Here is a 26,424-nt window from a genome sequence, read left to right on the forward strand (position 1 = left end):
AAACTTTAACAGGCTCAATGACGTGTAATATTATCAGAGTCCAAACTACGTTAAAAATCAATGTTAAGCGAAGACAAGCTTTCCAGGACCTGATTTTCCTACTAGATAATGATTACTTCAACTAAAATCTGGTTACATATGTTGGAGATCTTTAGTGTTTTCCCTTCTCTTTTTTCTTTTGCCCAGGCGTGATCTCACCTTGTTGTATAAGCCCTATTTTGCAATTCAAAGGACTTTCTGATGCTGACCTAGTGCAGACGCTCAGCTCCTCTGAGCCAGGATGCACTTGAATATTATAAGAGAGAGATGATCTTGAAGAAACCTTTCTTTTCCCCTGAGCTCCACTTTGGAGCAGTAACTAGAAAAAAGGTCCAAGCTCAGTTCTAAAATTAGAATTAGACATGTTTAATTAAATCTAAATTTTGGCAAAGAATGGATTTCAAGTCACAGTTAAACTCTGAGAGTAAACAAGAAGTCACCAAAGGCATGTGACTGCTCCTTGGCCAGACCTTGGGGTCACTGCCCATGTCTGTGAACCAGATGTAGTACCGTTGTTCCACCAGCTGGTTTTTCCCAAACAAACGCCCACACAGTTAATGATCGGCGTTATGCTTCCTCTCCTCCCCTGCTAGCAGCCCTGTTTAGCGATGTCCAGACTCATTCCTCAGATGCTTATGTGAGAGCAAATCTACATCAAATCCAGATGAGAAAAATATGCCTAAAAAGGAAGGAAGTGATTTAGTGGCACACTTGAAGACTTACATGCAAATGTATTGACATTAGTCTGTGCATAGAAATTATAATATTTCCATGATTCCCACACAGGAATTGTACTAAAAGCGTCTGCACACCAGGAGTATGAGACTGTAAGGCAGTGTCATAACATGGAACCCACTGCCACGTACAGAATAAATTAGGTGTGTTTGTGTGGCATTTATACATAAGGCTTTATTAATAATGAGATCTCGTTGCATATGTATAAGCATATGTGTTGTCAATTGACTTCCTCAAAAATGCCTGTTATCGGTATTATTTAAATCAAGACCATCAAACTGGGCTGCAGAAAGAGCCCAATCTTCTAAATGAAGAAAAAAACACTGCATATACACACAGAAATCTCCAGGAACAGCCAAAGAAATCATAACCAAAGTTGCTTAACTGAAAGTTCATCCTTGACTTGAGAAATGAAGGTAATTTTGATTTTTGGTTACGTCTGTCCTCTATTCATCTACTGCTTCACTAATTATTTCTTGAGCACCTACTCTGTGCCAGGCACTGTTCTATTAATAGTATAATTCTTCCTTCAGCATTTGTTACATTCTAAAAAGAACTTCCTGCAAAGAATAAACTATGATATGTGATTAAGTTCAAGTTACTGTCTCAAAAGCTTATTAATCAACAGTATGAAGGCAAGTGTACAGACGTCTTCAACATTCTTCACTTTCCTAGTTTATGATATTAAGTTTAGAGATGTGGAAATACTTATGTCCTTTTGTCTAAAAATGACATCATTTCCTACAGCAAGAGCCACTTTTAGGAGCATTACCAACTCTGATGCACTTGGACCTTTGTGTCTTTTTATTTCTCCTGTCGAGATACAATCCCCTCCAAACTATTTCCCTCTTTCTAAACATTTCTCTCCAGACATTCTGAGCTTAATTGTATCTGAGAAGTAGAGCTGAGAGAACTCACAAACGGCCAGGAGTCTAAAATCCTGATTTGTCATCTTAATTCTGCCACTTACTCTACTGGGACCTTACATTGTATGAGAGGGCAATTCCTTAAAGAAGAGATCTCCCACCTTAGAATGATATCCTGGGGTCTATCACTGGGACATCAGGTAAGACAAGAACCAGGAGTGATTTTTCACCACTAAACTGGAGAGTGTCTGGAGTTGATGCATACAATTCATTACCGGCATCCCTGGAGGCTGGAGCAACCCTCTGGGAAAATCATTCACATTTCACAAGTCACAAAAGTCTTGATTCATTCTATATCAGCCATTTCAGTCCTGGGAAAAGTTCCTTTGGAAACAACATCTTTAAAAGTAAGTGATACGTTCATAAAGATGCCCACTCCAGAACGTCACTGCTCAGGGAGCCCTAACTAAAACTCAGTCCCCCTAAAACTGAGTTTCCTTGCTGAGTTTATGACGAATTTCTGTCCAAAACTTTATTCTTTTTCTTGTCCTGCCCCTGTTCCCCTCAGGATTGAGGAATATCAAAGAAAAGGGGGAACTGAAACCAAGCAGGACCCTTTGGGGCCCTCCCAGGTACAAAAACCTCTCCATTTCTTGTTTGTAGAAGAAATGGCTTACTCTCCTGTGGCTTCTCAGAGTTCCAGAGAGCATGCGCTCAAGTATGAGAGCAATAGAGTCACAGGACTTCCATGTCCTCCTGGAGGGATATAGATAACAATCTGACATGTATCTTTGAGTTGTTCTGCAGAAACTAACACCCCCCACCACCCAGGTGGAGGATGGTGACTCCATGCTGACCACAGGTACTTAGACCCCAGCCTGGTTGGAACCAGAAGGTTGAGATTCCTGAAACACCATTCTGTTACCTCACCAACAACCAATCAGAAGAAAGTCCATGAGCTATTCACACATCCCATGACCCTGGCCCCTAACACTGTCTCCAGAAACTCTTGCCTGAAAGCCATCAGGGAGTTTAGGTCTTCTGAGCATGAGCTGCCCGTTCTCCTTGTTTGGCACCTTGAAAATAAACCCTTACTTTGCTGCAAACACCTGCTGTCAGAGTTTGGCTTTCTGTGCTGGAGGCACACAAGCCCTGGTTGGATAACATTACCATTGATTGAATTCTTCAATTCCACCGCAGTGCTGCCAAGGCTTGGTGAATTTTAAGGGCACTTACCTTCTCACAGTCACTGCAGTCCTCAGGCTCTTGCTTCTGCACACGCTGTCCTCACTAACATCATGTCCACTCTGACAGGAGCCTCAGTGTCTTCCTTATTGACACAGCTACATGCACATAGGCACAGACACAGGCACATGGCTTCCAAGAGTTCATGAGTGAGTACAATGGCAATTATAGAAGACTGACATGGGTGGGGACAGGACAGTGTGTCACAACCACAGAGCCAACTTTGAATTGACAAGTGGGTATCCCTGCTTTTAAAATATCCTTTGGCCCCTCACCAGGCCGTTGAAGAATTTCCACTCAATCCTCTTGTGTTTTTGTCCTTTCCCATCTGACTTCCTCAACACCTCCCACCTAGTGTTACACCTCCTCCCAGTCTGAAAATAATTCTCCCATTACCCCAGGATTCACTCCCCTCCTACAGCCAAATTCTGGTCCCACCTTCCTCTGTTCACCCACGTCAGCAAGGTGCCCAGCAAGGTGCAAAGTGCTTCCATATACAGGATCCACCAGAAAGCAACCCCGGTTATAAGGGGAAACTTATTCCTCCTTTACAGATGTCCTGTGGAGCGTTTCTTACAATTGCTAAACAGTGAAAAGAACACAGATGATCAATAACAATAACGCAAACATTTGAAAATCAATTACACTAGTGGTTGCCTAGGGCTGGGAGGAGGAGGAGGGTTGGAAGTGATAGGTAAAGAGCATGAGGTTTCTCTTTGGAGTAATGCAAATGCTGTAAAATTTTGGTGACGGTTGAACAGGTCTGTGACTGTGCTAAACAACATAGTCAACAACCGAGTTGTACACTTTAAATGAGCAAATCATATGCTATACAAATTATATCTCAATAAAGCTGTGACCAAAAATAATTATACTCTATTCTCATGATGAAATAGTATATAACAAATAAAATGTGAGATTGTGAAGATCCTGTTGACCTCCACCCCCAGGACAGCCTGTGCTTTGATCTTTTTGAGGTCTTGCCTTTCCTGTTTGTCATCTGGCTACTATACTTACCTGTTCATCTTTAAGACTCAGCTTCTATTACAACTTATTTTGTTATTGGACCCCACTCTATGCTTTGGCAATGGCTTTGGGACTGAAATGCACAGGCTTGGAGTCCAGGAATATTTGGATTTGATTTCCTTTCTGGACCATTCAAGAGCCTTGAGCAACCCAGCTTAAACATTGGCTTTGCCTAAGGGACACACTGCATCCATGTCATCACTATGTTGCATCCCTGCCCTGCCTGGGGCCAGCCTAGGGCAAAATCAAACAGGTGTTCAGAGCACAACACTTAAGGAGGCACTCAGTCTCAGGAGTGCAAGTGCAGAGTCAGCCCCTGAATCTGTGCCTCCTTAAGAGAGAGGTGCTCAGGTTGGAAAATTTTAAAGAGATATTCACTTTCATGTATAGATGGTGCATTTGCAAGGGCCTGAGAATAAGTGCCTCCTTAAATGTTGTGCCCAAAGTGTCTCTATTCTTACTGATCCCAGGTACCCAGAAGGTAACAAATCAGATACTAGACAAGCAGGGTGAGTGTAATGATCTATTATTCCTTTGTTAACACCTTCATAATCATACTTTTTTCAGCTAACAAATTAAATATGCCTAACAATTTTCACATTTAAGATCCCAAACTTTGTGGAGCAAACTTAATTTTGAGGTCATAGAAACAGAGTATGGTCAGCAGCACAAACAACCAATTTTTCCCTTTAACTAAAATTCAAGAGATATGATAGGGTTCTTGGATGGTTCCTTCAAAGTATGCTTCTCCTGCTGGGGCCACTGAAGAAATACTGAAATATATCACCTGCCCCCTGCCCCCACTTGGGGAATTCCAGGCTGTTCCAATGGTTAGCTACAGTTCTACAGAAGCTATGCACATATAATTTATACCAGCAGAGTAGAGCGCACAGGTTATCTCCCCACAAATCACTTCCTTTGGTGGAAGATGTCTCTTCCATTCTACTTGGTTTCAGTGTCGCTTGGAATCCCATTCCTGGCTTTAAGGATCGTCGTGTGACCTGGCCTGGCCAATCACTATTCATTATACCCCTCCATGCAGTGGGCATGTGACCCGGCAGAACCAACTAGAATCCTGCATGAAAACTGGCATGTGCACATGGTGGAGATGGGGGTGGCCTCTCTTCCTGCAGGGATCTCAAGCTTAGAGCTTATCCTCATAAGACCTTGTGAGCCAGCAGCTGCCAGTGGCCATCCTTACCACCATGTTCTGCTGGAGAATAAAAGCATTCCTGAGGAGAGCAGAGCCAAAAGATGGAGGTAGAGACGGAGCCCTGTGATGGTCCAGCTGTGTCTGAAATCTGGTATCCCTAGACTTTTACATATGAGACAATTATGGTGGGGGTAGGGGTTTTGTTTTGCTTTGCTTGAGGTAATCTGAGTTGTATTTCTGTCTGTTTTAGTTGCAACTAAAGAGAGTCTAGACTGGTAAAGCAAATTGAGGTCAAGATCTTATTCATTCAGTATTTCTTATGCTCTGTCTTTCTTGACTCCTTCGTTTTCTTCTGCTTCCTATATTCTCACCATCATCAGCATTCTCTTTCTTTCTCAACCCAGTAAGTCCCAGGCCAGGCTATATCCGTGATCACCTAGACCATTCCCTGAGGGACCACTGGAATATCTGGCTTCACACATGGGGTTCTGAATTCAGCGTATTGTGATGTAAACACTAACCTGTTTATTTCCTCCGATGAGTAAAAGCTCTACAGCTCAATTCCTTCAGAGAGAACACTAGCCATGATGGTTCATGTCCAAGGCTCTTGTGATGACTGCTAGAGTGTAGGTTTTCCCCTTCCAGTGTATACCTAGGTTAATTGATGATAGCATTTATTAGCTGAAAACATACTGGGCAGAGCTATCTAATTCTGTATAAGTGTAAATAGAGGAAAAGTATGTACCCCAAGGGTCTCTTGTAATTTTTATCTTTTCTTCCAAGATTTTGGAAGATTAAGCTTGCTTCAAAAGGAGCAATGTGAATAAATATAGATGCATTTTTGAAGAAATGGAAATGAATACTAAATGTTTGCAGTAAATGCTTTAGAAGCCAGATTAGTAAATCCACTCATTTAATGATCTCAAACAAAAGTGGATATCCTTATAGATCAATGAAAACCCTTTCCTCTTTAGATATAAAATGGATTTTCTTAAAGATTACAAAAGTTATTTAAATGCAACATCTAAGGCCACAACAGTCATGGAGTATTAAAAAAAAAAAAAAGCATCATCAAATTATTCATGGGGATAATAAAAGATCTTAAATTTCCAAGAGAAGGGAGTGGACATTCTATTCCATGCCATTCTATGGGAAGCACACCACCATGGATCTTTGGAGAAGGCACCAAGCATGAGATTAGCTGTGAGTGAAGACTCAGAAGAGAGTCTTTTCATAGCGCCAATTGACTAAAACCATTTGGCTGGATAAATGCCGTAAGCGGAGGAGTCCATCGAAGGAAGTGAGATTCAGAGTCAAAAGTAGGAAGAGAACCGACTGTGAATGACCTTGAATACCAACTTAAGGATTTGGACTCCTTCCTTCGGGGAGTGGGGAGCCATTGGAGACTTCGGGTCCAGGTCTAATGTGTGAACAGTGGTGTTTTAGGAAGATGAAGCTGGTTGCAGAGAGCAGTAGATAACAGAGAGACAAGAAATGATGGGGGACGCATCAGAACTGGATGGTACAGTGTGGTTAGCTGAGCCAGGTTCCTCTAGGCTGTGAGCCAAGGGAGCCCTGGGCTGCATGGACATGAGCTGGTGGTTTGTGTGAGAGATGGGGAGGGGGGAGATTTTGTGCTTGAGCCCCTAGAGATGGAAAGGTGAACCAGAGAGGAAAGCAGCAGGAAGAGAGGAGAGCAGCAAGATCTCTCTTCTCCAGCCCAACCCCAAGAAGAAGAAGCAGGGCTGCAAGCAGATCCCAGAAGACCTGCTTCTGGGAGGGCCTTTGCAAGGATCTGGGGAACTGTGTGAAACATAATTAGGAAGGAGACCCCACCTTCCTCTTGCAGTTGGTCACCAGCCACTGTACAGAGGAGACTCCAGCTTGCATGGGGGCTGATGCTTCCACATTAGGGGCCCTCACTCACCAAAAGAATACAAAATTACAATATAATAGAACACAAAAGCAAATACCTATTTTGAATGAAATGAGAAATTATAATAAAATACAACTGTTAAATAACAAACAACACACAATCCAGAATAAAAATATTTTATTAACTACTGGACGTGCTTGTATAATGATTTTCTTTTTCCAGGTTTTTTTCGCTGTACACACTCATTGCCTTTTCAACCTGTCAGCAACTTTATAATATCATTTTCTTTAGAAAGTAAAAAAGATAAGTTAGTCTTTGTTGTAGCCCGGTTGAACAAAACTAGTTTTGGGGTTTTTTTTTAATGGTGATGGTTTAGGAGAGTTTCAGCTTCTCAAATTTTTATTGGTAATGTCATATACATTTTCAGAAATGTTATCAAATCTGCAGATATTTCCATAAAATTTATATTAAATATGATTTGCAAGAGATATTTTGGGGTATTTCAGAGTATCTAATCTAGTAAATTATGATAAGTATTATTTGAATTGATGCATTAACAAGCTTGTCACCAACAATGTAAATTTGAATATATATATAGTGGGATATATATATGAGGGGGCTGTGACACAGGGACACAAGAGAAGTTGGAAACAGGCAGCTGTCTTAACTAATTGTCATCAAAATATCTTAGTTTAGCAAATCTTCAAATACATATGACCATGTGAACGCAAAGCTAGGACACCTTCAGCATCTTCGAAGGGTCTCCATGTAAGCAAAACTGTTTCACTAGCCTCAACAGTGATGCCATCTCTGGTCACACAGCTTTACTGCCATGGGAGAAGGATGGCCAACCGATAAGAGGATGAGCTAGGGGAGCAGCAGAGCCTTCCAGAAAAGACTCACGCAGAAGAACATGTGACTCAGTCACTGGGAATCCTGGGAGGGACCCGTGGGTGGGCTGCAGTCCCAGTTATGCAGATGGCGGTAACAAGACAGTGGCAGGTAAGTTATCACCACGAACGTGAAACTTGCAGAAATTCAAGATGCAATCACAGCAATCCCGGTGATGAGGCCGTAGAGTTGGAACCATCACTGTCACCAAGCAACGTTAGAAAGGAATGGATTCGGGACACCGTGGAAACGAGAGCTTGTGGCTGAGTGGGGAGGGAGAGGAGGGCTCTTTTGTTCCGATGTGGAGAGGGTCGTGGTGAAAGCTCCTGGCTGCCGTGCCCAGTCGCTGGTCAGGAGCAGCCCCGGGAAGGACAGCCTCCCACAAGCTCACTGATTATTAGAGTGCAGCCCTGCGCCACCGTGTTCTCGGAAATCTGCCAGCCATCTGCTCGCGGCCATTGTGCTCAGGTGATACTGAGACGCTCCCCCCGCCCGACAACGCGGGACAGGGAGCAAGGAGCAGCCAGGCGCGCTGAGTTCTTAGCTCCTTCACTCACTCCGGGGACCTTCAGGGAGTTAATTAGCATCTCTGAACCTCAGTTCCCACAGCTATAAAATAGGGATAAAACAGTATCAGTCTTGGGCTTCCCTGGTGGTGTAGTGGCTGAGAGTCCGCCTGCCGATGCAGGGGACAGGGGTTCGTGCCCCGGTCCGGGAAGATCCCACGTGCCGCCGAGTGGCTAGGCCCGTGAGCCATGGCCGCTGCGCCTGCGCGTCCAGAGCCTGTGCTCCGCGACGGGAGAGGCCACAGCAGTGAGAGGCCCGCTTACCGCAAAAAAAAAAAAAAAAAAACAGTATCAGTCTCCAAGGGCCGTAGTGAGGATTAGCTGAGGTAGTAAACATGGAGTCAGTCAGTAAAGGTTGCAAACATCTCTGAAGCTCTTGTTCCTGCAGGCCTGGCATTGTTGTAGGCAGGGCAGGTCTGCGAGCTTAATCGGTGCAGAGCTCAGGCTACTGATGGGGGGTGTGTGTGTGTTTGGAGGGCAGGCTCCTTCCTCTCCCTTTGGATGTGGGTGAGACAGCCATCTTACAACCAAGGGTGGCCATCTTGTTTTTCTGATGTAAACATCTGAGAATTGTGATTTGCATGGTTTACAAAACAGAGGTCAATTATTTAGTAAATATGGATGTCCCCGAACTTTACACCTTTTAGGGAAGGGTTACCTATACTTTTCTTGGATAGCTGTGAAGATGTCTTTATTTCAGTCATTTCAAATAATACTTATGACTTCTATCTATTGCTATTATAGATACAACAGGATTTTAGTAACTGCCGGTTTTTTCATCCTTAAAAACAATTGACACAACTATTTAAAATTTAGAAGGATCCTCCGTCTTCCTTTAATATGATATTTTAGTACCTTTAATACTTTAATGATTCCCTGAACACTTACCTAATGGTGACCTGTAGGAGTGTTTTAAATCAATGGACATTCACACGTTGTTATTACATATCTATGTTTGGGGGCCACTTGCTTAGATTTTTCCATGACTTCTCACTGGGCATTCATCTGCTCCATTACCTGCCGCGGGCCCCGTTCTCGAAGAGAGCAAGCCCTTCCCGTTTAGGAGCCAGAGCCCGTTCCTCCTGGGCTCATGGTGGCTGCTGAGTAAAATGTTGCCGGAGATTGGTCGTGGTCATCACACCTTGTGGAAGATTCACGCCCTGCTTTGCGTTGAAATCCCACCGTGAGCTTTGCCTGTGTTGCTCCACAGTCTTCATAACTGTCGGTTTTGACACCCACGTAATAGACCATGACTATTAAATGCTGACATGTAATTAACCATTCCAATATTGTTAGACACCCAGAGCTTCTACTTTGGGGCCGTCATAAATGATGCTCTGAGGAGCGTCTCCACGTCTGTAGCTTTTCCCAGGCCGTCAAATTCTAAATTACCTATGAGCACGGAGACAAGGAAAGCAGGCCAAGGGCGTGTGTTTCCCCTCTGACCGAGTGACGTCCCCTCTCCAGGGGTGCCCTCCTCTGACATGTGGAGGAGGAGGTGTCTCACACCCTGTTGAGGCAGCCCCATCACCACCTGTCCCTCTGCCGCTCCAAATCAGGGCCAGGCAGCCCCCGCCAGGTTTCTCGCCCAGGTTGCTTTGCTCTGCTACACGCTCCCCTCCCTTGTCCCCCGAATCACCCCAGCGCGAGACTGGTAGTGGCCCGCCACGAGGCAGCGAACGACTCACATTAAATGTCAGCCTCCCTGATGCAGAAACATCATTCCAGTCCTTAACGATGGGTGACGCTTCCTGCTGCTGCTTTCTGCCGGTCCTGACCTCCGCTAAGCACCTCTGGCCCTCCCTCTCTCCTCCTGGGCCCTCCCTCTGCCCCCACCCCGGGCCAGACTCCTTCCCCCTCAGCTCTTGTTAGCACAGTTTAGACACACACACACACACACGCACACACACACACACACACTGCTCTACAGGCATTTTCCAAAACAAAGTAGGATGTTGTGGGTGGGAAATCCAGGGGCTTTAGCAGCAGTCAGTTTTGAAATCAGAGTTTTCTTTATGGGGAGCAAATCTAGAAGCATGCTTTTGCCTCTCTTGACCAGCACGAATCCCAGGCCTTGCAGCTCTCTTTGGTGTGCGAGGTCGATGTAGATGTCAAGCCACAGAGTGAGTCCTGGGAAGGAAGCAGATGCTGCCGGATGTGTGTCAGCCTTTGGCCGTGGAGCCCTGGCTAGCGGGGTGCTTAGCAGGCCGGGAGACGTACCTCCCAGACGGGAGTTCCTACCTGCTCCTCTCACACACAGGGATATGCAGGCACTTTGTCACGTGATCGCTAACTGGGGAGCATCTGCAGCCTTTCCCCTCCCTGCGCTGGACGTGTTTATAACAGAAGTTACAGCAGCATAAGAAAACCCGGATGGTGGGGGGATATTTACAAGGCAAGAGCGCCTCTTCCCTTCTGTTCACTACCTTGGGAGACCGAGGACCAACATTTGTTAAGTATTCTTAAGGGGACTGCACTCTGTCCTGGTTCCCTGAGCTGAGTCCAGCTCCCGGTGCATGATTATTTCACAGACAGGGATCTGGCACTCAGAGGGGTGACAATCAAAGAGGCGTAAACAGAGGGGCCAGAGCTCAACCCCCAACCACTCCACCATCCTGCCACCATCCTTGCTAGTGGCGCTTTCAAAGTCTCCCAGCATCAGCAGGCGGGCTACTGCATACCCACTATTGTGGCAGTTACACTGATTATTAGGCAAATCTTGATGAAGAGAGATTTCTCTTTCAATTTCAATAAGGATCAAGAATGCATAGTGTGGGCTTCCCTGGTGGCACAGTGGTTAAGAATCTGCCTGCCAACGCAGGGGACACGGGTTCGATCTCTGGCCCAGGAAGATCCCATGTGCTGTGGGGCAACGAAGCCTGTGAGCCACAACTACTGAGCCCACGTGCCACAGCTACTGAAGCCTGTGCACCTTGCTTCACAACAAGAGATGCCACCGCAATAAGAAGCCCGCACACCACAACAAAGTGTAGCCCCCGCTTGCTACAACTAGAGAAAGCCCACGCACAGCAACAGAGACCCAGCGCAGCCAACAATAAAATAAATAAAATAAAATAAATAAATTTATTTTTTTAAAAAAAGAATGCATAGTGTATAATTCCCCATGTACTCAGCAGAGGAACTTATATTTAAGTCAATTCCAAGCCAAATAATTAAATGTAAACCCTTAAGATACATCCATTCTTTGTGCTATTCTTCCATTAACACACATAGATACACACTCACAGACACACACTCTCACTCTGAATATTGATGATAGAAAGAAAGCATTAAGAATTCTGCAAATAAACAACGTGTTTCCAGGGAGCTAAAAAAAAAACAAAAATCATTAAAATAATGTGTTCTATGATTTGGCTTCACGCTTGTTTTTAGGAATCCATTAAGGTTACAAATGCAAGTGGATTCTGACTCTATAGGCTACTTGGTGAAGTGTGTTTTCATTCGTTTTGGAGTGAAGTTCATCAAAATCACCTTCAGAAGATGACTTCGCAGAGGCTCAAAGGAAAGAGCATCATACAGCCTTTATGAAGTGTATTTTATGTTCAACAATCCTAACCTGGATGGTTGTTTTAAAACAAACACAGCACGGTTGGCCATCAGATTTCCCATCAAGCTTAGCAGCCTCCGGAAAGAAAAGCCCAGGAGAGTATTAGTACTGTGAGGACGCAGGACCACAGGTAATGGGGCAGATGTCTGTGGGGAAGAAAAGCAAAGCCTGCTTCTGGTAAACTGACTAGGTCAAGACACTGGATCGTTGATCATTAGCTGAAAGTTCCCCTGAAGCCCATGCCAGCCCTTCACACCAGAATCGATTAGGCAACCCCGTGTTTATTTTTATAGCAAAGCCAAAATGCTGCCACAGTTTGTTTGGCAGAATCCAGGCCAACACAGTACTAGGCTTTGAGAAAAGTTAGGTAGTTTCTTCCTCAGGAAGGGGCTGTAGGAGTGGATAATGCAGTGGTGAATGTGACACTGTCCCCTGGGCAGGTATCGGGTCCCCACCAAGTCCTGGCCAGCTCCTCAGGGGAGTAGGAGCCCCCTGGAAAAGTGGGAACAAATGGCAAACACCCCCCTCTCTGCCACCAGGCTCCACAGGTGGAGTCTTCAGAAGCCTTGAGCAGACATGAGAGACTTATTCCCCATTTCAATAATCTGCAAACATGCTTTGCAGGAAAACGTGTCCTCTGTGGAACACTAGCTGTGTTTACGGAGCGTGGTTGGGACACGAGATTTTCCTAATTCTCTAGTCCTCAGAACAGGGTGGGCAAGAAGAGATGCAAACGCATAGGATTATGCAGTCAGATACAATCATGGGAACTGAAGCACGACCCACTCCAGGACACTCACAAAGCAACTGCTCCTATGCAGAGGTCTGAGAAGGTTCGCAGTAAAGAGACCCAGCTAACCATTTCCAAACTTAGGTGACTCGTGTCCTAAGGCTCTCGGGGTCAAGACCACCCAAGATGGAAGACCTGGGGGGCACGTCCAGGGCCCTTTCCCTTCCCTCCTCAGTGGCTTTGACATTGGAGGCTTTTCTGGCCGTTCAAGGAGTTAATGAACTTGAAGCAAACACTCAAAAGCCCTACACAGGGAACTATATTCAATACCTTGTAATAAACTCTCAAAAGTCCTACACAGGGAACTATATTGAATATCTTGTAATAAACTATAATGGAAAAGAATCCCCAAAAAGAATATATATTATATATATATATTAAAATGTATATAAATATATGTATAAATATATATATATGTAAAAAACGGAATCACAGTGCTGTATACCTGAAACTAACACAACATTGTAAATTACCTATAGTTCAATTAAAAAAAAAAAAAACCTATGCAATTCTATGTAAAGACTCCCTTGACAAAGTGAAGACTCCTTTGGTAACATACGTTTCCACCTCCTAAATTACACGTTTGCTTTAAAACAAACTGGCACAGCTGCTGCCTGGTGGCCACAAGGAGATGTCTTCTGCTTACTCCTCAGAATGCCGGAGTTTTGTCCTGGAAACGGGCCCTTTTCACCAACAGGGCATATTTGCCTTTAGACCTTCACTCCTTTGGGGAAGTTGGCTTTTCTGGAGCCTCTGGATTGGTCTGGGTTCTGCAGAGGAAAGAAGGGCGGGTCCTTTACACAGTTCAAGCTGTGCCCTGAGGCCCAGGCCCTGGAACGCAAGACGCTCTCCTCTTCTCCTGGGTCTCCTGCAGTTCCAGTTCATGCGTTGCTGGTTCTATGTGTGGCCCCATGTCCTTAAGCCTCACTTTGAAAACCGCAGCTGTCATGTGAAAAGCAGAGGGCAGAGGTCTGTGAAGATGGGCTGCAACTGGGAGCCCTTCTCGGAGCCACAGGACAGCGGGGCCCGCCTGTTCTCACTCTCCCTGGTCCCCAGGAGGTCCTGGCCAGGCTTGCTGCCTGCAGTCAGGACGGATGACTCACACTCCAGGAATTCTTCACTTTACTTGAAAGTCCAGCCAAGGAGAGGAAACTCCCTTGCATCTGGCATCCTTCTGGGGCACATAGGGGACCGTGACTCTCTCCCATCCTGGGAGGGGAAGGGATGTTATTATTCCTTCACAAAGCTACAGATGTATCTGTTTCCTGAGGTTGCTATGTATTCTGTTGGAGATGGAAAATACTGAGTGAGAAGAAAGTTTCATTTATTCCTTTTCTCCAAGTCTGCACACTAGGAGATAAGGACTTGTGAATAAGAATGGACCTCAGGGTTGAGCTCCAAAGACTTGCATTCCTTGTTGATTTCTTTCTTTCTTTCTTTCTTGAAGCATTGTGGATTTACATTCTTGTTGATTTCTTAAACAAAATTTCAAATGGTTGATATGAACAGAACATTCTGAAAGCATTTGTGATGGTCACATATACCTACAAATTCTCTTTCATACCCAGCAAATTAAAAATAGCACAGATAATTCTAGAAAGCTGGCCCTGCTATACTATTGCTTACCCTCAAACTAGAGCTCTGGGGTCCATTCAAGGGAGGGTTCTTACAGACGTACGACAAGAGGGCTCAGCGTGCAGTAACACAGATTAAAGAAATCCTCACACGAGCCCCCACATCTAGTTCTGGAACCCAAGCCAGGAGGAGTTGCCGCAGAAACTCTGCAGCATGAAGTGGGCTCGTTGCTGGCTGTTTTCTTGCTTATTAGTACCCAATACCAAGCCCAGAACCAACTTGGCTTTGCACAGGCTTGTACCCAGAACTGTATCAGAACTTATAATCAAACAGGCAGGAATTGTGTAAGCTCGTTGTTACATTGTTGGTAGCTTGAAATAGACTATGGTGGGAGTCACAGAAATTGGCAAATGCTACAAATCATGCCTTTTTTTTTGAGATGATTCACCAGCACACAATGGCCTCAGCTAGAGAAGAAGGAAACAGATCTGGCCAAAGGGCAGACCTTTTAAGACAAGTCACTGCATTTTAAAAGGTGTGAGCAACCCAGACTTGATTTGATGGGCTCACCGTGCCTGGAGACGGGGCTTCATGGGTGGAAGACAGAAATGACGTTGTACGGGCCACCAGCAAGCCCCAGAGGCAGGACCAGGAACCTGAGGCTTTCCTCTCCATGGAGTAAGGGTCATGAAATGATATGATCTGTTCCTTGCAGTGCTGTGGGAAATTAGGAGGAGCTGGGGTCATGCTTGGGTGGAGCAGGGCAGGGAAGACACCTACCCAGCCTGGAGGAAGCCACCCTTGTTCAGACAACCTGTTGATGTGGTGAGAAAGAGCCAGAGCAGAGCTGTGAATCAGGTACATTTGGAGTCAGGATCTTCCTAGAAATGCACAAGAAAGGAAATGTGGTAAAAGACGGGATTTTCTAAAGCCATACTAGCTAAGGACATAGAGTATTACTCATTTGAGCCTTGAAAGGTCATACGGCGATCGGTGACCAGAGAGCTCAGGGACGTTCAGGTTACTAACCACACGTATGATCATGTTAATTGTGCTGATGGAGGGTTCCCTCCACTCCAGGCACTATTTTGAGAGCTTTACATGGAACGTCTCAACAAATCTTCACAGGATCAGCACAGAATAGCACTTGCTAACCCCATTTCACAGATGAGGAAACTGAGGCATAGATTTGTTTCAGCTACAAGGTACAAGAGTCAAGATTAGGGCTTCCCTGGTGGCGCAGTGGTTGAGAGTCCGCCTGCCGATGCAGGGGACGTGGGTTCGTGCCCCAGTCCGGGAAGATCCCACATGCCACGGAGCAGCTGGGCCTGTGAGCCATGGCTGCTGGGCCTGCACGTCCGGAGCCTATGCTCTGCAACGGGAAGAGGCCACAGCAGTGAGAGGCCTGTGTATCGCAAAAAAAAAAAAAAAAAAAGAGAGTCAAGATTAGAACTCAGGCGGTTTGCCCCAAAGCCAGTATGACCCAGCAATCCCACTACTGGGCATATACACTGAGAAAACCATAATTCAAAAAGAGTCATGTACCAATATGTTCATTGCAGCTCTATTTACAATAGCCCGGAGATGGAAACCACCTAAGTGCCCATCATCGGATGAATGGATAAAGAAGATGTGGCACATATATACAATGGAATACTACTCAGCCATAAAAAGAAATGAAATTGAGCTATTTGTAATGAGGTGGATGGGCCTAGAGTCTAACATACAGAGTGAAGTAAGTCAGAAAGAGAAAGACAAATACCGTATGCTAACACATATATATGGAATTTAAGGGAAAAAATGTCATGAAGAACCTAGGGGTAAGACAGGAATAAAGACACAGACCTACTAGAGAATGGACTTGAGGATATGGGGAGGGGGAAGGGTAAGCTGTGACAAAGCGAGAGAGGCATGGACATATATACACTACCAAACGTAAGGTAGATAGCTAGTGGGAAGCAGCTGCGTAGCACAGGGAGATCAGCTCGGTGCTTTGTGACTGCCTGGAGGGGTGGGATAGGGAGGGTGGGAGGGAGGGAGACGCAAGAGGGAACAGATATGGGAACATATGTATGTGTATAACTGATTCACTTCCTTATAAAGCAGAAACTAACACACCATTGTAAAGCAATTATACTGCAATAAAGATGTAAAAAACAAACAAACAAAGCCAGCACTCTTAGGATGCTACTTAGGATTTGCTGGGCTCTGCTTCCCTGAAGCTTCCATCAGCTGGTCCGGACCCAGCTCTCTAGGGTCCACCAACCTCTGCAACCCTTCAGATATTTGAAGACGACTGTCCAACTCCTTGAGTCCTCTTCTGTCCTCCAGGGTAAACATCCTTGGCTCACTTGTTCCTCTGGGACATGGCTCGGATCCGTCCCCCAGCCTGGTGAACACAGCGTGGTGAACTCACACCACACTCTGTATGTGCAGGACCAGAAGTAGATTGCAGGCACCATGCTCTTTGTTCTAAAATCCTCGACCTCTATTAAGATGACCAGCTAGCCATAAAAACAAGCTACAGAACAATTTGTCAGTAGGTTCCATTTTTGTACCATGGCTATTTATACATATAGACTAATATACATGTGTACGTACACAGTTATTAATATGCCCAGATAAAAGCCTATGAAAGGAGAAATATCTGTGCCCCTGATGTTACACGTAGGTGGTGAGGCTGGGGATGGGGAAACAGATTGGGGAATTTCACACTTTACACACTTCTATATTCACTGAAGTTTTCACAATAATTATGTATTATTTTATTATTTTAAAAATGAAGATACAAAAATATTGACTTCTGGAAGTCATTCAATGACTCTTTTTTTAAAAAGATGCTCTTTAAAGATTATATTTTATAAATGCTAAAGCAGCATCTGCAAGAAACCAGGCAGGACCTCATTCATCTAATCACGTCGTTCTGTATAAAATGATTTAATTAGAATTCAACTCATTCTTCTCCCCAAAATGCCAAGATGAAAGTTTGAAATTTGTGGTCCCCAGATCCCGCTGTGGTCTTCTGGCAGCAAAGTGGTTTCCCAAAGGTGTGACAGACGCTGCCATCCCCGGGCAAGTCCAGGTCTCAGGACCATGCGTCTGTCAGCTTCGTGTGTCCTTGGCCGTTTTCCAGCCTGCGTCGCTGAGGGGATAACAGACCAACCTACAATGTCTACAAGTCCTTTCAAAGGTGGCGCCACTGACTCGTCCCCTTCATCTGCTTCTGAGGATGCTCTAGGACTCCTAAGCCGACAGAGCATAGCCCAGCGTGGAAAAGAGGACAGAACTCCCAACAGGCTTTTTGCAGGCGCACCCACGAAGCTTTACAGTGGACAAAGCAAGTGTTGAACATTCTGGAGCTGACAGGGCAGGATGATGAACGCTTCCTAAGTCTTTACACAAGCCGTGACGCTGCTTGGGTGGGTGGCATTACCTTTTGATGGCTCCGGAAACCAAGGTTCATGGAGGGGAAGTGAGTGGCCCCGGTTCATACCATTGGGACCAACCTATGTTCTTCCAGCCCCAGCTGCATATTTGAGCGAGAATGTGAATGGTCTGGAGCCTAACTCAAATACCACTGGGGGCGCTAAACTGTGTCTGCCCCGGTACTAAGCAATTTGGAATGATTGTCAACGTTTAAAATTCTCGCGTTCTTTGACACTTTCCCTTCCATGAATTTATGGAACACATATACCCGTGTGTTGAAATGATACATGTCCAGGCACTTTCACTGTAGCATTATTTGTGTTGAGAAAAATTGGGGAAAAAAACAACTAAATATCCTTGAAGAAAGAATATTCAGATAAAGTCACGTAAAATGAAATCTGTGCAACCTTTTAAAGAAGAGGGAAGCAGACTGATGCGAAATGAGTGCTAAGAGACAGCCCTAAGTGTCAGAGTAGGAAAGGCGTCCGGAAAGGATGCGGAGCTGTGGCTACACAAAGAGGGCTGAAGAGATTCATGCTTAGGATGCGTTTCTTTATACTCGAACCATCTCTAGAAGATGACGCAAGAAACGGGATACAGTGATTGCCAGTGGGGACAGGAAACAGGGCGACTGGGGCCAGTAGAAGTGGCCTGAAATTTACTCTCTACCCCTTTTATATCTTCTGAATTTGGTACATATTGCCTATTTAAATTTTTAAAAATAATTACAGAAAGAAGGAATGTCTTGGTTTATGAACTTTGGCCAACTCTCCAGACCCGTCCTATGGTTTCACTGGATGAGAGCGGCTTTGCCACCAGGACCGTGACAAGAGCAAAGAGGGGTCTGAGAAGAGGTGCCTGGAATCCTGCTCCTGGGAAAAGGATGAATGGGATTCAAGCATAAGAGTTATGGTGGCTCATGGAATCCCAAATTGGAACAGGCCTCAGTGTCCTGTAACCCAAATCCCTTCCACAGTACCCCAACATGGACCTCTGGCTGGGACACCTCTGTCTAAGAAGTCATGATGCCTAGTTTATGTTTGCCACAAGCATTAGTGAGAAAGGCACAAGGAAACACCTCACACTGGGCCTGGCACATAGTACATGTTCATTAAAAGGTTGTCTTATTGAACGTGACTCATACAGAACGTTCCATACTGGAGGGCAGGGAGGCGCCCCCTCCAGGATCCTGTACATTTCACCTGTCTTAGGTGCTTTCCACTGCGCTGTCTTGCAAGGGCTCTACATTATCCCACTGATAGGGAGCTATCGTTTTCTTAACTTCACGTTTAATTTGCCTTGAAATTTTCAGAGGCATAAATGTAAATACAGATGGGCATCTTTTGCACATGGCATGTTACTTTTCATGCATCCTTTTTGCAGGAGCACAAATATTCAACCAAAGGAGTGAATTTTGGGAGGATGGGGAGACAGCTGTTCATGAACAATAATACATGACCATGAGGTTGACATTTCCTTCTAAAAACAAGCCTGCAAAAGAAATGGCTATGGGAAGGAAGGGGAGCAAATATGAATATAAGCAAATAGGAACTTCAGGTGAAAAAGCGCTAAAGATTTGTCTGGATGGAGGAACCAGACTCTACTTATGTCATCTATCCCAAATCCACCTCTGGGCCAAACAGAGTCCTGAAACATTTGGAGACCTTTACATAATATTTTGGCTAAAAGCAAAACTAGCAAAAAGCCTGGTATTTCAAAAGAGTAAAGAGGTATAACATCAAAATGCAGAAAGTTTTCATTACCTCTGTCCCCAGAGGAATATTTTACCATTGGAAGAAAGAGAGAGAGCAGCATTTTACAGACAGAAGAGACGGCAGCCGCCCCCCGCATGTGGCGACTGGGGTGATGGGAAGAACGGGAGCCTTGCTGGGAGGAGGGGGTGTGACGATGGCTGGTGACATTGGGCAAGGGGATGTCACCTCCCTGAGCCCCTGTGCTCCTAATGCATGAGTCTACAGTGAGAATTAGGAGCTGCGTGCTCTAATATGTCAGTTTCCATCATTAGCTTCCCTCTTTCATTAAACCTAGTCTTGCTAATGAACCCCAGGCCAGCCGGAGGCTCACTGTGGGCCCTCGGTGCACGGACTCAGGTGCTGACTCCTGAGGGGGTTTCTTGGGTCTGTCGCCGAGATCAGGGGTTGGAGGATGCCAGCACCACCTGCTGTCTGCGAGGTTCCCTCCTCGTGAGGCCAAACTCAAAAGCAATGGCCAAAGAGGAAACATGACTGTACCAAGAGCTGCTCAATATGCCTAAGAGCCCCTCAGGACTCACTCTGGGTTGGTCTGTTCCAAGGGCTTTGTGTGACACTCTCAGGTGATGCACCCCGTGATGTGGCCGCACAGCTCAGATGAAGACGCATCAGATACTCCCACTCAGGCCACTCAGGTAAGAGTTAAAATTAAATGTCTGGATTAGGCTTATATCTAGACCCTGGGACCAGCCAAGTGTCCTGCAGGGAAGGGAGAATGAGAGAAGGAAGGCCGTGGAGGGCTAGGAGGCCTGGACCCTGACACCTGGCCAGTCCTGCCAGGGTGGCAGGAAGGAGAGAGAAGGACTCAAGAGGAGGACCTTTAGCACAGTGACTGACCAGGGTCCCGTGGCCGGTTTGGGCTGGTCAGGGAAGTGACTACTTCTGCTGGTGAGAGCAGACGAAATCCCAAATATTGACCTGCATGTGTGGATATCCTAGCCCGTTCGGGCTGCTATAACAGAATACCACAGCCTAGGTGGCCCATAAACAACAGAAATGTATTCCTCACAGTTCTGGAGGCTAGAGGTCTAAGGTCAAGATGGCTGTGCGTGACCATGTTCTGGTGAAGGGCTGCTCTGGTTCATAGCCAGCGTCTTCTCCCTCTGTCCTCACGTGGTGGAGGGAGTGAGGAAGTTTTGTGGGTCTCTTTTGTAAAGGGCACTAATCCCATTCATGGGGGCTCCACCCTCACGACCAATCACCTCCCAAAGTCTCCACCTCTTAATACCATCCCCTTGGGGGTAGGATTTTCTGATGGATGCCCAGGTTTGGATTAGAGACCAAGTCCCAAGTTTCCTCCTTACTCAGGCAGGCATGCTACATGATTGTTCTGACACTCAATTTCTCCATCTGCAAATTGGGGATAACAAATCCTATGGTAAAATAGGATTATAAATTTCAAAGTGCTTCACAGAGTCACCAGCCCTAAGTTGGGTGCCCGCTGGCCACAGCCCAGGTAGGCTGCTATTCTCCTAGGAGTCTCCAGCCCTACCCAGGGTTTGGAATTGACCTTCGTTGTATCCTTGGAGGATTCTTCTGCCCACTCAGATCATGGCGACCTCTCTTCAGCTCACCCAAGATCTGGGAATTCCAATTCATTCTCCTTACCCCACTCAGCTTCTGGACAGTGGGCTCTGCCCTGTGCCTTTCATCCCTTCACTAAGAATGTTTTGGAAGGAAAGTGCTTTGCAGTACGGCCTGACCCACTCTCCCAGACCAGGCTGTGGAGGTATGAGTATAGAGCAAACTCCAAAGACAGATATCTTCATAAGCACCAGAAATTATTTTTCAGACTGATTTTTTTATTGAAGTATAATTGATTTATAATATCATGTTAGTTTCAGGTATACAGCACAGTGATTCAGTTTTATATATATACTCTTTTTCAGACTCTTTTCCCTTATAGGTTATTACAAAATATCGAGTATAGTTCCCTGTGCTATAACAGTAGGTCCTTGTCGGTTATCTATTTTATATATACGAGTGTATATCTGCTAATCCCAATCTCCTAATTTATCCTTCTCCCCCACATCTTTCCCCTTTGGTAACCATAAGTTTGTTTTTTAAGTCTGTGAATCTCTTTCCGTTTTATAAATAAGTTCATTTGTATCTTTTTTTCATTTTTCATAACTTCATCTTTCCCTTTCTGACTTACTTTGCTTAGTATGATAATCTCTAGGTCCACCCATGTTGCTGCAAATGGCATTATTTCATTCTTTTTTATGGCCGAGTAATATTCCATCATAAATATATATATATATATATATATATATATATATATATATATATATCTCACATCTTTTTTATCCATTCATCTGTCAATGGACACTTAGGCTGCTTCCATGTCTTGGCTATTGTAAATAGTGCTGCAATGAATAGTGGGGTGCATGTTTCTTTTCAAGTTAGAGTTTTCTCTGGATATATGCCCAAGAGTGGCTTTGCAGGATCGTATAGCAGCTCTATTTTTACTTTTTTAAGGAACTCCAGACTGTTCTCCACAGTGGCTGCACCCGTTTACATTCCCACCAACAGTGTAGGAGGGTTTCCTTTTCTCCACATCCTCTCCAGCACTTATTATTTGTAGACTTTTTGATGATGGCCATTCTGACCAGAGTGAAGCACCAGAAATTTTAATTTGTGTTCTTTGGAAACCTCAGAACTACTCACTATTTGGGTTTTTCAATTTCATCTTACTTTTTTTTTTTTTTTTATGCTGTACGCGGGCCTCTCACTGTTGTGGCCTCTCCCATTGCGGAGCACAGGCTCCGGATGCGCAGGCTCAGCGGCCGTGGCTCACGGGCCCAGCCGCTCCGCGGCATGTGGGATCCTCCCGGACCGGGGCACGGACCCGCGTCCCCTGCATCGGCAGGCGGACTCTCAACCACTGCGCCACCAGGGAAGCCCTCATCTTACTTTTTTAATCAAATATGGCTCCTCCTCGTCCTGGTGGGAAGCTTTTAAACATGACCTGATGCTTCTTTTTGCCATCAAGACCCAAACATCAAAACTGACACAGCTGGCATTTCAACCATGCCCTCATTTTAAAATGCGTAATATCACCTTTGGACCCAGCGGTAAACATTATTTAGCTCCCTGACATGCTGATGGAAAAATATCTGCCACCCAGAAACTTATCCTGCTAGATAGTAATATTCAGTAAACACGGGTTCCTTCTCTGTCTTCCCCAGCAAGCATTTCACACCAAAACTTCTTTTCTTATTTTCTGTCTTGCAGCAGAGATGAGCCCCTGAGTTCTAAAGTGTACTGCAAGAAATCAATGAGATGGTAGTATTTTCTTTTCATTTTGTCTCTGTGCCCTCTGGTTGATTCCCCTTAGAGCTCAGTTTCTAGATAAAACAGAATTTTTTTAAATTAAATTGATGTCCGTAGTATTCACCTCAGTGCTCTATTCCCACAGCAAAAACTCTAGTGCGTTGCTTTCATTTTCATATTTTTCCCAGAAACATTAACCTGTTCATTTACCAGAAGGATCAGAGTTTAATTTGATGTAACATACAAAGACCCCAGGTCTTTGTCTATTTCTTGTCTCTGCTGGTGACAAATAGTTGTGCCGGGAACAAAACTGGAGTCATGCAGCCCGGTCCTGTGACACAGAGGTAAGGACCCCAAACCCACGTCTCAGCCCTGTTCTTGTAAAGAAACAGAAAGAGAAAAGAAAGCAAATCCAGGCTCCTATGACTGAGCACATCTTGGGTGTTGATCCAGGAATTCTGCTTGCCGGTTGCACCAGATGTCAGAAGAGCATAAATCTAAGGGGCGTCTGGCTGTGCCTCCCCGAGAACTCAGGTAATGAAGCACCCGATTTAAGCTCTTTTTGGGACAAATATCCCGAGGCTCTAATTCTGTAAAGGAATCATAGATCAGCTCCCATCCGGAAAAAGAAACCAGTGGCGTTTTAAACGTTCATCAGTCGTTGCATCTGCCGAATCTGAATGCTGGAGGTTACAGTATTAAAGCAGGATGTTGTCCTGGGAAGAGTTAGAGCCAGGAAAACTTTCTAGACTCCTAAAAACATGTATTTTTTTTTTAATAATGAGAAAACAAGTTGCTTTGAGGTCTAGTTAGCGTCTGATTGATTTTGTTTTTAATAATCCTGGAAATTCAAGACTTCCCAGATATACGAGCTTTATTAGTTAGCTGTCCTTACATAACAAACCACCCTGAAACTTAATGATTTAAGACAATACCATGTATTGTTTCTCACGAGTCCTTAGGTTGGTTGGCCCGGCTGTGCTAATGTCAGCTCTGCCCACTCAAGCATCTGTGGCCAGCTATGGGCTGTTTGGTGTCCAGTGGCCTTGGTTGGGTCCCTTCAGCTCTCCTCCACGTGGTGTCTCGTCCCCCAGCAGATGAGGCTGGGCTTGTCTCCTGGCATCCGGAGGTTTCTAGAGAGGAAGTGCCCTCTACCTCCTAAGGCGGAGCTCAGAACAAGCTCCTCCTCATCCTAGTGGCCAGAGCAAGTGACAAGGCCAGTCGCAGGTCCCAGGGGCAGGAAAATAGACTCCACTTCCCCTGACAGTGGGAGCTCCGAGGCCACAGTGCAAAGGGAGTGGTGGAGAGCTACCCTCATCTTAGTCAGTCTTGAGGGACTCGGCACCTGCTGTCTGAATGCTGTCACTTTAACGGCTGCTCAACGTTCCTGCTGAAACAGGGCAACCAGGAGGTAGAGACAAGAACAGGAAGCAGACAGTCTGGGACGAACACTCCCCGGCGTGGCTATAAGAGAAGAGTAATGCATCATTTAAAGTTAATAAGAAAGGAAGCCCAAGAAAGAGGAGGACAAGACAACCCAAGTTTCAGAGAAGTGGGTCGGGATAGATAACCCAATAGGGGAGCTTTTGTAAAGAGTTTTGTAGATCCTGGGGCTTTCACTCCAATACACAAGACGTAGGAAGTATCTGGATTTTTTATTTCTATAAAGCAAGTGTCACAGGCTCTGTACCCACAAGCACAGGGCTATTAGTGAATCCAGTGGCTGCCTCTTCTGAGGCTCCGTCCCCACCCGGTGGAACTTTTGTGATGACCCGGAAGCTTATGTCGGTCCACACTGGTCACCTTCGATTGGCTCAGTGTCCAAGCTTGAACACAGGATCTTCATCCAGGCTGGGATGTTCTGAGCTCAGGGTCCAGCCATCTCTAGGAGCAGCACCCAGCCATGTACCTGCCACCCCCCCCCGATGCTGTGGGAAGCAAGGCAAGTCCCCCCGAGTCCTGGGACCCCACGTCTCTGCCTCTTCCCATCGTAAGTGAGGCTCTCTCCACATCCATTTCCACGTCCTGCATCTCCCAGAGCTCCACGCAGCCTCCAGGACACTCTGCTCAGCCCTTTCTAAAGCAGAAGCTTCTTACCTCTGACCTGGGTGCTGAGGTTGCCCAGGTTTTCCAGAACTTAAGGCAGAAAAAAGGGGCAGAGTTAGAGATGGCAAAGAAGAATGGTTCTCCTTCTTCTGGACCCTTCCACAGAGTCAAAACAAAACATGAATTAATATCTCGATAAACCAAACTGCCACTTTCAGCTTCTCTATAACCCACCATCAGGGCTGCTCACCAGGGGCAAACTGGTCTGATTCCTCATAAGCCCCTCCCCTAGTCGAGTCTCCAATGGGGCCACAGGTGTTCTCTTTCCTGCCTCGTCAACACATATCCTTTCTTCCTTTCTTTCTTTTCTAGTTTAAAGAAAAAAAGGAAAACTAAAGTTTCCTGGGGTCAAGCCTTTTAAGGACTATTCCACGGGTGGAGCTACCTGACCCCCAGTCAGGGTTCTCCTCACGGTAGTAACTTGGCCAAATCCACGGTTTGGTCCCACATTTCCCAACCACCAACTGAGGCTCACCCCTCTTCCCTCAAAGCCCCTCCACCTCTTCAAAGTCAACGCATCTAATTCCAGAGCCCTTGACCCTAAGCCTGCCTCCCCTCCAGAGTCTGGGAGGTGCTACTCTGATAACAGGATTAGAACTCGGGTGCCCCGCTTTCCTCTCCGGGTCTCCCCTGAGGAGAGAGCCTCGCAGAGTCCTTGTGACTCCCTACTGCTTCTCACTCATCCCTCCATCTCAAAGCACCACCCCCAACCTGCCTCCATCTCCTGACGCCCTGACCTCCCCTGCCATCTGCCTGCCTGGCTTCAGCGCCTCCCTCCTCCAGTCCATAGGATGTCTCTGCCCTGGGAGATGCTTTGAGATGTAAAGGAGCCCAAGTGAGGGAAATTGCAGGAGGAGTTCTCCACTGCAAGGACCACTGCATCACAGAGCAAGCCAGGGAGAAAGACACCAGTATCCAGCCCGCCTGGCTACACAGCTGCTGTCCTGGTGATGGGTTTCACAGGGAAGCAATGAAACGAGCATTTGCCAAAATCCAGTTGTGAGCTTAATTATCAAACTCTCATTCAGAAGGCATTATTCTGCACTCAGGGGGCAAAACTCTTCAATGGTTCCCCATAGTTTCCAGGATCCAGGCCAGGGATCTCGGGCTGCCGTGCAAAGGCCGTCACAGAATGGCTGCTCTTCGTTCCTACAACGGGAGGTTCCAATCTTGGAAATAACAAACCCCTCCCTCAATGGGGTAAATCTCCTGTGGGCTTTCAGAATTTTGAAAAATCATTTCATTAATTTTGCATGGTGTCAGGCAAAGAAATAGTTTACGGAATAAGTAATCACTCTTTATTTTAGATGAGTATATTATTGAAGACTTATTACCCACAACTGCAACATCCAAAGAGCTCGAGAAACAGAATGTCTTTTCGATATTTGGCACAAATTTATTTGTCCACAAATCTGACCTTAACTCACCTGAGGCTATTCAGAGTCTCTATTTCTCCTACATGGTATGAATATTCAGAGGTTTCACTGTAGAAACATTAAGGCACTTAATTAGAGGCT

This window comes from Phocoena phocoena, chromosome 7 (assembly GCF_963924675.1).
Source record: "Phocoena phocoena chromosome 7, mPhoPho1.1, whole genome shotgun sequence".
NCBI classification, from domain to species: domain Eukaryota; kingdom Metazoa; phylum Chordata; class Mammalia; order Artiodactyla; family Phocoenidae; genus Phocoena; species Phocoena phocoena.